At 33.4% G+C, this 12,400-nt stretch overlaps 1 pseudogene; it reads right to left on the bottom strand.

The window, feature by feature from the left end:
• Positions 1-234: 234 nt before the first annotated feature.
• Positions 235-1,256, bottom strand: LOC112297215 (mitotic checkpoint protein BUB3 pseudogene; annotated as a pseudogene).
• Between the last annotated feature and the right edge of the window lie 11,144 nt (positions 1,257-12,400).

Raw genomic sequence — 12,400 nt, 5'->3', positions numbered from 1 at the left:
TTCTGAATCTCGACTTATTAGACAGTATGAACATAACAGATTCAGATTATTTTACAAAAAGAACTCAAGCTGCTCAGAAAAAGCAACTGAGCTTTCTGGGAAAACAATTCTTCCAACCACTGCGCAAGGACATCAAGACTCCCCATCCTACACAAAGACTACGAGAAAGCACAGGCAAGTTTTGTCTGACAGAAAACAGAGAAGTCCATGTACTGAGCAATTTATCCACAACGACTATAATGCATCCCTTAGGGGATAAGAATGTATTTGTGAGCAGGAAAACAAATCTTTCCATAGAGAAAGCACTTTCACGAGATGACTCGTGGACTTGGGTTTTGTTTCTGCATCTGTCCCTTGCCGAACGAAGATCCCATCTTCAGGATGTTTTGTGTCATCTACTTAATACATATATGATGATGCTATTGCAAGTGCAGTCCCATCGTTACTGAAGGCAAGTGATGCGATGCTGGTGGGGTACAGATGGAAGTGGCACAGTCACTTTTTGTTAAATGGATCCCAAATATTTACAAAACATCTGTTTATAAGTATAAGCAGATTGGGTAAATCTGCTCAATATTATGTTTTTAGCCTGTGACACTTGAAGGCATACTTCTTCTTCTGTACCTCAGGGTTTGGGTCCAAGTACTCAACTGCTACTCAGCCTTCAATAGAGCTTAATACATAACCCTGCTTGTTTGGAAATAGATGCTCGTATGCAGCGAGTCTGACACTTCAGGCTGGACTCCTGGCGCTGCTGCACACAACCGGTTCTGTAGGTCCCCCACCAACACCCTGCGGCCCACAGTGCCCATAATCAGCCTGCCTCCAGACACTGAAAAGTTATACACCTGAGAGGAGGTCCCAGCATTACAAGGAGTCCTGGGGGCCCACAATTTAACTCTCTGATCCCAACTCCCAGTAACCATCACATTTACTTCTGGACAGTATTTAACATATCTGATAGGAGCATCATGGGTTCCAACAAGATTTTCTTTATCATTGTTCAAATCGTGCATTTTCAGTTGATGATCTAATCCCCCACTCCAGGCGTGTGCTGGATCATAGAAGGCACGGTCCAGGGCAGCGTGGGTGTGCTGGTACTCGAACCGCCTGGAGCTGGCCAGCTCATAGTAGAGTCACACCGATATCTCCAAGGAGGAGACCAGTAGGAACTGGGAGGTGTTGGGGCTGAACTTCACCGAGGGGTTGCTGACGTCAGGTGGCTGGTTCAGCATGAACTCATTAGAACTGGTCATCTTGAGTTCCTTCAGAATTAAATTGGGCGCTGGTAGCCACCGCCTCGCTCTGCTCAGAGCATTCTATCTTTTATATGTATGTTATGAAATTCCATATAAAATTAATTCTGTAGTGTAGGGTTTATTTCTAAAAATCATAAAACAGAATTTAAGTTTTAAATTTTTAGCTTAAAATTGTTTTCCAATATTTCACTGCTGCTATGTCAAAGATCTAGGCATCAAACCCATAGTTTCTAAAACCAAACCCATTGATTTGGCCTCCATTTTCTAATTATAAAGATTTGTCACTTTATTAAATAATTTGTATATACTATCATTCCTCAAAATATACTACACATATAAATTAAATAATACTTAAAGGGAGCCAAAAATTTTAGTCATCTCTAGAATCTTTGTCTTTTTACTTTGACAAAATTACCACCTTAAATATAGAAGTGGTCAATAATAATATATTTTCCTCCAATCTATTTATTATTATTGTTGTTGTTGTTGTTATTACTTAGTAACAAGATTATAGGAATTCAGTGTCTACTGAAGTTCAATTCCATTTAGTAAAGTGTATAGAGCTCTCACTACTTTCAAGCCTGTCAGTATATGAGTACTTTTGATTTTAAAATGAATGGAGATAGCCCCACAGACATAAATCTTTAACAAACAGCTATTGTCTTTCAGAGATCTGAGGAGTAAGTAACTAGAGGATTGTTTTTATCAAAGACATCTATATTTGTTGTTAATTATTATTTGCTACTCAATCTTTTATGCTTTAACAATTCTCCAAAATGATAAACAGGAGGGAAATGCACTTCACATTTTTAAAACCCCATCATAATTTTCTTTTTATGGAAACAGATGACACTAGTGATGGGTTAAAAAAAAAAAAAGGAGCCTCTGTTTCCAAGGTAACCAATCTAAATTAATAGCAGCCCTACAGAACTTCATGTTCAGCATATAATGTAAAAGGTTCAGAAATGAGAGCCAAAATTACTATATTTTAGAATTGTTTTGAAAACATTTAAATGTAAAAACTTTAAAATGAGAAATTTAATTTGGGTTAGGCAGTATCGTTTCTTTCTCTAAGAATATTGTCTGATAAATTATCAGCTTAAGGCAGAAATGCCAATGGTTTCTCTCACTAATTTTATTCTATACACAACCGAATATGTAATTTGCATGTAGTAATTCTCCAATAAAATATTCTGATGAACTAACACTAACTCATTGTCCCTAAAGAATGAGTGACTTTCTCTTACTCTCATGTACATAGTTATTCATTCTTTCATTTATTCTATCATCTTTGTGTGTATATATGTATGTATCATCTATCATCTGTCTTATATCTACCTATCTATCATCTATCACCTATCACCTAGCACATGTTTTCCTCCTGTTTTTTAATGGCAGAAACACAGAAGTAGCAAGTGAAGGGATCTGAGGTGTGATAACATGCATTTCTCATTCTGGAGTCTAAATTCTTAGCCTTCATGCTACAATGCATTACAGACGAGAGTGAAGAGTTAGTGATTGTCAGAATTTACAGAGAGGACAGGAATGATACGATACACTTGTTAGTTATTAAGAGAGTGTTGCAGAGGAAGGCTTCAAAATTTCTGGGAAAGCTAATACTTAGTCAAAATCTGAAAGGAAGATCAAATAGATTTAAAAAAAACAGTAGGCAATTCATTAGGATTATAAAAATAAAATGTTAGTAGTTTCCAAGGGTAATAATGGCCAAAGCTAAGCTTACATTTTATAGCTTACTTTTAATAAGTTAATGAGTGTGTGTTCAAGCATGTACAACTGAGAAAGAAGAGATTTGGTTCATTTTTACATAAAAAAGATCATTCATATGACTAAGGTATTTTCACAAAAACCTTTCAATGTCAAATATCTTAGTAATTCCTAAGGAACTGGTGAAAATGAAGTTCATTAACTTTGGTGGAACACATTGAACAGATTTTCACGGAACTGTTCTGTAGGTTCCTGTCATACATGGGAAGGACCCATTCCACAATCTACTTGTAAGGAGAAGGAAGGAGGGGAAAGTATGAAGCGCTAAATAGTTAATGCCTTGACTAGGTATAACTAAATAATATAGTCTTATCATTCTGAAGTCAACATAATTGACTTGTGGTTCACTTTCTCTGGGTTAATAAGTCATATCAAAAGAAACATTGATAAGGGAAACTAAGTATCTAGATCCTAAAACCTAGGGAGGACAAAATATCTTTCCTTGTTCATCAACCCATGGTTAGCATCCCTTTGAAATCATGAAAATAAATGTTTCTCTATACCCATAATGTATGAAAAATTGAGTTGCACACTAAAATGACATTATCTTGGGAGAAAAAAAAATGATCTAATATCCAAAATTTCCCTAGAGTTCTGCCAGCAAGGCCCATTACATAAAAATTGTCCTAAAATGGGGCCCTTTAATTTCTAAAATCTCATTGCTGGAATACATGTAAAACACATTTATAACATATTCTTCTCTCTAGTAAATAGCTCTAGGCAGAAAAAACAAAATAATTATTTCAGTGTCATGGGGTTTTATTCATTTTTTTATGTATAGAAGATGGATAGTGGTTGGCATAAAATGATTATCTCCACGTAACTATTCTACCTATAAATCAATATACTCTGATCTGTTAAAGACGCTAAAATAGTTTATGACTTGCTTTCTGCCTTCACATGAATTAGAAATGTCATATGAATGATAATGCTAAAGTATAAATCTTATATAAACATTTTTAGCTTAATTAATTAATTTCCTTATTAATTGGAAAACTGATGAATTCCAACTTTGTGGTAAGGTGAGTCAGCCCATTCCTTACTTTGAGTATTTATTATTGTCAGAGACCTCTCACCTGAGTGAAGTTGTACCTGTTAGAGTTTTGACACTTTTTAAAGTTTTCCCTGGCAATCTTCTGAATACCATCCACTCTTTCAACTGCATTTTAATTCTTTGTCTTTTTGCCCGTACTTTATTTGCTCATGTAGACAACTTGAAACTTTGGTTAAGATACATTGCCTTCTAGGAACTGTGTCTGTCTCTTCTGTTCACAGAAAAAGTAAGCTAAATTGCTCTATATGTTCTTTAGTATGAGTGCTTTTTACCCACACATAGAAAGCTCTATGTTCAACCCTGAAAAGTATGCAAAGGGAATAGCAAACAATTTGAAGAAACAAGGTATGTGTAGATAACTAATAAAAATACAGCATAGTAATTTACATCAAATACATATTTGTATTTATGTATTTCTTATATAAATATACATATTTGTATATCACAGCAATGTGTGTTATATATATTTAGAGCATAGACTGAACCTTGCATAGGGAAACAAGAAAGGATTTATGTAAGTAATGCAGCTTATGGAGATAAATCTTAAAGGTGGAGTATAAATGTCATAGTGAAAAACGTGACAGACAATTTGGGTGGAAGGTCATGAGTAAGGGACCCATGGACAAAGACAACATAGGGGGAGGATTGAATGTGGGGGGTGGACAGGGAAGGGCAGAGTAATGGGAGGAATGGAGACAACTGTAATTGAACAATAATTTTAAAAAATTTTAAAGAAATAGTTCAAGCTTAACACTTAAGAATACTGAAATGGAAGATATGTTATTTGTACATATATGCTATTCTTCAAGTCACAAAGAGAACATTTGTATGACTTATTAAGGTTTCTGGTTAGCTTTAGAATGGCTACTATATTCTAAACACAAAGGGTTAGTTTTTCAATAATTGTGAGAATTATTATTTCCCTTTCATCCCATTGCATTTATTTATTTGTTTTTCTGCCACTTACAGGAAGCCACACAGGGTATTTCTTTCTCCTGCTGCACATGTTACAGTGGTAAAGTAGTTAGAATGAGTCGAATAGATACAATATACAAGGTATTTTAATTATTAATCAAATTTGACCCTTTCAGTATAGGAAAGAATATATTTAACGATTCAAGTGGTAAAGAACCCTAAATATTCTACTGTACAATTTGACTTTTAAAAATTTACTTTTAATGTTTCTGAAATAATATTATGCAGAGTATTAAGATGCAAACTTCATTTTAATTTCTTATGAAATATTTATGCAATGATATCATGAAAACCCTGTATCTAATTTAAAGCTAATTATTGAATTTATTATTCATTATGCATTAATTATTAATAGACATAGTATTCAAATGGAAAAATATTTTTGAAAGAAAAAGATGTGAAAATTATCAAAATTCAATTCAACCTGAACATAGTAGCCTTCAATAAGTAATGCTTTTGTTGGAGAGGGTAGGGAGTTGATCAGTGAGTACTAAGCAAGATATAATTAAAATATTTCAGGGTTAGTAATAGTAATAGCTGTATTAGAAATTTATTTTAATGACATAAAAACTAATAGTACAAAATATAGGTTAATTTGGGGCATTTTAGATTATTTCATTCTTCTGTAATAAAATGACACATTTAAAAAAATGACAATGTGTGTTGATAAGGATGCATTGTAGAACTAAAAATCTCATGAATTGCTGACGGAACTGTAAAATACTACCACTTTGAAGAATTGTTTAGCCGTGTCTTATAATATTAACTGTACATACAAGATGATTTAGCATTTCTCATTCTAGGTATTTTGGAAAAAGGAAATAATAATATATGCCCCCACAGTATCTTGTACAGTAAAGTTCCTAACATCTTAAATTTAAAAGTACCAAACTGGAAACTACCCAAATGTATAATGCAGCATACAGATAATGTATCATAGAATGGTACACTTGAAACCTATATAATCTTATCAACTGATATTATCACAATAAATTTAATTAAAAACAGGTGAATGAAAAAACAAATTTTGATATATGCATACAATGGACTACAACTCATCAACAAAAATCAACTATTAATACAGGCAAAAAGTTGAACAAATCTCACAAAAACATTGTTCTGAAAAAAGGAGCTACCAGTGGTTCAAAGTAGGAACAGAAGGCTCAGATTGGCTACAAAGGGCATGAAAGAACATTCTGAGTGGTGGAAATATCCTACTTCTTGTTTTGGTTGGTAGTTACATGGAGTTACATAGATAGTAAGTCTTAGGAAAGAGGACATTTAGGTTCTGTGCATTTTACATTATATAAATTATACAACTAAAACATACAATGAAAAACTTCTTAATAAGACTTCATTTCACACTAAAATATATGTTAATTCTATATGGTAAAATATTATTCAGATTAAACATACTTCTGAAAATTTCCTTATAGAATCACTCTTTTTGAAAAATGCAAAAAATATTAAGTTGGTTAATATTGTTTCCAATTACCATATTTGCTTTCAGTAACACCAATAACTATGATGTTAAATTAAAAGAAAAATATTGAGTATAGGGCTCTAATTTTTAATTTCTCACTTATATGTTAGATTTCATGAGTAAAATGGTGAATTTATAACTTTGCTCTATAAATTTTCTTATCCAAAATGCACTTAGCCTTTTATCAGCCTATACTCAAAATTTATTTGCCATAATGTATTTCATTTACTATAAATGTGACTACTTCAGAAAATGTCAATATGGTGTAATAAGAATAATATTTGAAGAAAAAAATAAATAAAACAAATGCAAATGGAGATATGAATAGCTATCACCCAATTAATGTAGCGGACTTCTCAAAGAAAGATGTTTTACTTTTTTAAAAAAAATCATCTCTCTAGACTAGAGACACTATTGTATCCCTTATTATACATAACATAAATCCAAAATAAAAACTATTAAATTATACTGTGTAGAGAGTGATGGAAGAGTACAGAAAGGGAAGTTTGACTTTCTACCTAAGGGAGTAAGATACAGAAGGAAGCCAAGATGACCCTTGACTGACTCTTTGTCAAATATGATGTAGAATTTATGTTTACCTATTTTATAGGGGAAAGAAATTAGCAAATTAAGTCCTTTGCTTTTTGTTTTATGTAAATGTAATATCCTTCTTTAGTACCTAAATCATACATACCTCAGTGAGAAAATCAGCATCACATTTGGCATATTCCTCTGAGAAGTCTCTTTTGATTTAAAAAAAAAATCCAACTTTCAGTTTCAGCTTCTCTTCAAAATAAGGAGTCTATTGAAGATACCTTCATAAAATAATAAAAGTTGATTGGATTTTACTACAGATCACCATTTATTTTCCACTGAAGATAATAAATGCAGGCACAACACTTATCTACTCCAAAGTCATAAAGCTTGAGACTTGTTCAATTCTCCTTCTCACCCCCAGGGGAGCAAGCCAGTCATGCAATTTCAATAGGCCTTGGACTTTTATGGTGATAATTAATAATGATACTTACTGGCACTTAGTTTGTGTTCAGTGCTAACCCCTTTAAAAGTGTTAACTGATTTGTTTTCCAACATTCCTAGGCATAAGTTACTATTATTATCACAGATGTTTAGTAACCTGCCCAAGGTCATCTAATTAGTGAGAGACACAGGCTTCCAACCTATGCTGACAAGCTCCATGCTTCACACTCAATTTCTAGTTCTCCATTGTGTTGTTCAAGGAAAGCAGTACATGTAATAATAATGTGAGTTTGGCATTAATTTAAGAGTTATGGAATATTAGAATAATGTTTTTACTAAACTCTGCTCCTATTGTTGTACATTCATGCACTATACAACAATATTTTGGTTAATATTGGACCACATATACGACAGTGGTCACATGAGACAAAAATAGAGCTGAAACATTCCTACTGCCTAGTGACACCGAGGTGATCACAATGTTACAATGCAGCGCACTACTCGTGTGTTTGTGGTGATGCAGGTGTAAACCAATTAACTGTGCTTCCAGTCAGATAAAAAAGTATAGCATGTATAATTATGTACAGTGTGCAGTACTTGGTAATGGTAATAGATGACAATGTTACTGATCTATGGATTTATTATACTACATTTTTATTATTATTTTAGAGTATACTCTTTCTACTTAAAACAAAAAGTTTGATGTAAAACTGTATACGTTTTATACCATCAACAGCTTCAGGCATCTCATGTTTCCCAGGTCTCTCAGTTGCATCATTTTCTCTTTTGCTTATTTAATCTGTTGTTTTGTTCACTTTGGCTCCTATGTACACAAAATCCACTGCTGATGATGTCAGTAAGACTCTACATTGAAAAAAATAAGAGTCCACATTGAGTGATTGACTGAGAATTAAAATTAAAATGATGTGAAGATTATGAAGATGAAATCTGCAATATTGCTCCCCAGTTAGGCTTATCCTATTCTACCATAGTTACAATCTTGAAGGGCAAGTGATGAAAGCTGTTAAAGAATCTGCCTCATTGGAGGCAATGAGACTAACAAAAATGTAAAAAGGCCCTATATCAGACAAGAAGAAATTTCTAATGATCTGGATTAACAAGTGCTGGCAAGGATGTGGAGTGGAGAGAAGGGAACCCTGGTGTACTGTTGTTGGGAATACAGAGTGGCTGGTGCAGCCACTCTAGAAGATGGTATGGAATTTCCTCACAAAATTAAAATGGATCTGCCCTTTGACCTAGTGATTTCACTTCTGGGAATATATGCAATGAATCCCAAAACACCAATTCAAAAGAATATATGCATCTTTATGATCATAGTTATTTACAGTGTTAACTAGTTATTACATAGCTATTATGTTATTTACAATAGCCAAGAATTGGAAACAGCCTAAATATCCATCAGTAGATGAGTGGATAAAAAAGCTATGGTACATTTACACAATGGAATATTATGCAGAAGTAAAAAAAGAAGGAATTCTTAACTTTTGCGACAGAATGGATAGAACTGGAGAGTATTATGCTAAATTAAAAATAAGCCACGCAATGAAAGACAAATACCATGTAATCTCACTTAACTGGAATCTAATGAACAAAATAAACTAATGATCAAAATAGAAACAGAAGCATAGAAACAAGGAACAGCCTGACAGCTGTAAGAGGGGAAGGGAGACATTGGGACTGAATGAAAGAAGGTGAAAGTATTAGACAAAGAGCATACACACACCACCCATGGACTTGAACAGCACCGTGGGGATTGACTGTAGGAAGGGGAGTCCAGGGGAAAATTTGGGACAAGTGTAATAGCATAAACAATAAAAATTTTATGATTAAACTTTTTTTAAAGACCAGTCACAGAAGCCTGTCCCCCTCAGTACAATATTGAACATGGCCAAAGCACAAAGTTGATTGAAATGTTGAAAGAAAACTCTAGATTTGACTATGGTGTTGAAATGTTTCCTAGTTCTGGGTGGTTTAAACAGTTCCAGAATAGTCATTCATTATGTAATGTGAAACTGAGTGTTAAGTCTGTGAGTGTTGATATGAAGGCAGTTGGAAAATTTTTGAAAACTTTAGATAAACTGATTGTGGAGGAAAATTACTCACTAGGGTAAATTTTCAATATGGACAAAACCTCCCTATTCTGGAAACGAAGACTGAAAAATCTTTAACCCATAAGGAGGCCAAGTGAGTGCCATGTTTTGAGGCTGTTATTATCAAGATAACAGTCTCACTTGGGAGCAATGCTGCAGACTACAAATTGGAACCTTTTGTGATCTGGCACAATGATAAATCCAGGGTTTTCAAGCATATTAATAAACACACATGCCAGTGTATTATAGGGAGAGGAAGAAGTCATGGATGACCCATGACTTCTTTATTGGCCTAGGCTAATATATGTGTTTGTGCCTCAGTTTTTAACAGAAAAAAAAATTAAGTAAAAAGAAATTAAAATTTTGAAAAATAAAAAGAGCTTATAGAATAGAATATAAATATAGTTTTGTACAGCTGTACATTTTTTTTTAGTTTTAAGCTAATTGTTATTGCAAAAAGTTAAAAAATAAAGCTTATGGGGAGAAAATGCACACAACTTTAATTGAATAACAATAAAAAATTTTAAAAAATAAAGCTTATAAAGTAGAAAAAAGCTACAGTAATCTAAAGTTTATTAATTTGTAAAGAAAAATGTATTTTTATAAATTTAGTGTAGCCTAAGTGTATTCTACAGTAGCATTCAGTAATGCCATAGGTATTCACATTCATTCACCACTCATTCACTGACTCACCCTGAGCAAATTTCAACCGTGCAAGCTCCATTCATGGTAAGGGTACCACGCAGGTGCACTATTTTTGTCTCTTATGCTGTATTTTCATTATAATTTTTCTATGTTTAGATTCACAGTACTTATCATTGTCTTACAGTTGCCTATAGTATTCAGTACAGTAACGTGGTATGCTGGTTTGGAGCCTGGGAGCAATAGGCTGTACCACACAGCCTGTGATGGCTATACTCCGCGGTGTTCACACAAGGACAAAATCACCTGAAGACACATATTTCTCAAAATGTATCCCCGTCATTAAGTGACCCATGATTGTATATGTTTAATCTCATGGCTTTTAAATATAATCACATAGGCTTAATCCAGAGCAGCGGTCATTACTGATCTAGATAAAGATCTAAAACACATCTCTTTTTGTTGAAACCACTTTCTCATTTTTCACTGCCTCTCTGGACATGCCATTATTTGGGTTCACTTTACCTGGCTCCATCCTGTTCGTTCTTGCTATTTAGGGTCTCTTGTGGTTGAACACAGTTTAGAAAAGTTTTTATTTTTTCTAGTATAATTATTGATGTTTATTTATTTTTCTTTAAGATTTGCAGAAATGTCTTCAAGAAACACTCTACTAGTTTATAAGCATCCAGGGTAAAAGTACTATCATCTGGTTTAGAATTTTTTCCAGTATCTAGCATGCTGCTTAGTACATAATATCCATCAACAAAAGATTCAAAGTGAGTCTATAAATAATGTATGGATCAATTAATTATTTAAATGGTTTGCTCGTCGTAGATTTAATGTTGGCTGATGATAGCTGATTATTGATCACGTTAAAAATCAGTGGTCTCCTTAAAAAATATATTTGTTTTCAATCATACTCATCTGTCACTTTTTTGCTATTTCATACATAATTTTAAAAATTCCCCAGAATTAATTCCCTGGTTGGCTTGATAAATTAATAGCTAGAAAATCTTGGAATATGGTTTGTGTTTAGAGATTACATTGTGCAGACTTTTATTTAAACAGGATTTATTGAGATATGCTTGATTGCTTGATTATAATAAACTATAATTTAAGTGCTTATTTATTTTTAATTATATTTTATTGATTTTGTTATTACAGTTCTCTCAATTTATCCTTCTTTGCTACCCTCCATCCAGCACCCCCCACTCCATCAGGCAATCCCTAAAACCATTGTTCATGTCCATGGGCCATGTATATAAATTCTTTGGCTATTGCATTTCCTATACTGTACATTACATCGTCATGGATGTTCTGTAACTACCTGTTTGCGCTTCTTAATCTCCTCACCTCTACATCCATTCCTACATACCCCTTCCCATTTGTCAACCATCAAAACGCTCACTGTATCTGTGATTCTGTCTCTGTTCTTCTTGTTTGCTTGGTTTGTTTTTTGGAGTCAATTGTTGATGGATATGTATTTATTGCCATTTTATTGTTCATAGTTTTGATCTTCTTTTTCTTAAATAAGTTCCACAGTTTTGATCTTCTTCTTCTTCTTAAATAAGTCCCTTTAGCATCTCATTTAATAATAGTTTGAAGGTGATGAATTCCTTTAGTTGTTTTTTGCCTGGGAAACTATCTGCCCTTTGATTCTCAAAGATAGCTTTGCTGGGTAGAGCAATCTTGGCTGTAGGTCCCTGCTTTTCATGACTTTGAATATTTCTTGCTAATCCCTTCTAGCCTACAAAGTTTCTTCTGAGAAATCAGCTAATAGTCTTATGGGAACTCCCCTATAGGTAACTAACATCTTTTCTCTTGCTGGTTTTAAGGTCCTTTTATTTTAATATCTTTAACATTTGGCATTTTAATTATGATTATCTTCATGTGGGCCTGTTTGCATCCATCTTGTTTTGGACTCTCTGTGCTTCCTGGGCATGCATATTTATTTTCTTCACCAAATCAGAGAAATTTTCTTTTTTTCAAATAGAAATTTTTTTTCAAGTAATCTTCCAACTTCTTTCACTTTCTTTTCTCCTTCTGGCACCCCCTGATGCAAATCTTGGAACGCTTGAAGTTGTCTCAGAAACTGCATATACTATCCTCATAT

The sequence above is a fragment of the Desmodus rotundus genome, chromosome 11, assembly GCF_022682495.2.
Source record: "Desmodus rotundus isolate HL8 chromosome 11, HLdesRot8A.1, whole genome shotgun sequence".
In the NCBI taxonomy this organism is placed as follows: Eukaryota; Metazoa; Chordata; class Mammalia; order Chiroptera; family Phyllostomidae; genus Desmodus; species Desmodus rotundus.
Note: the sequence above shows the minus strand (reverse complement) of the source record. Positions and strands in the feature narration are given on the sequence as shown.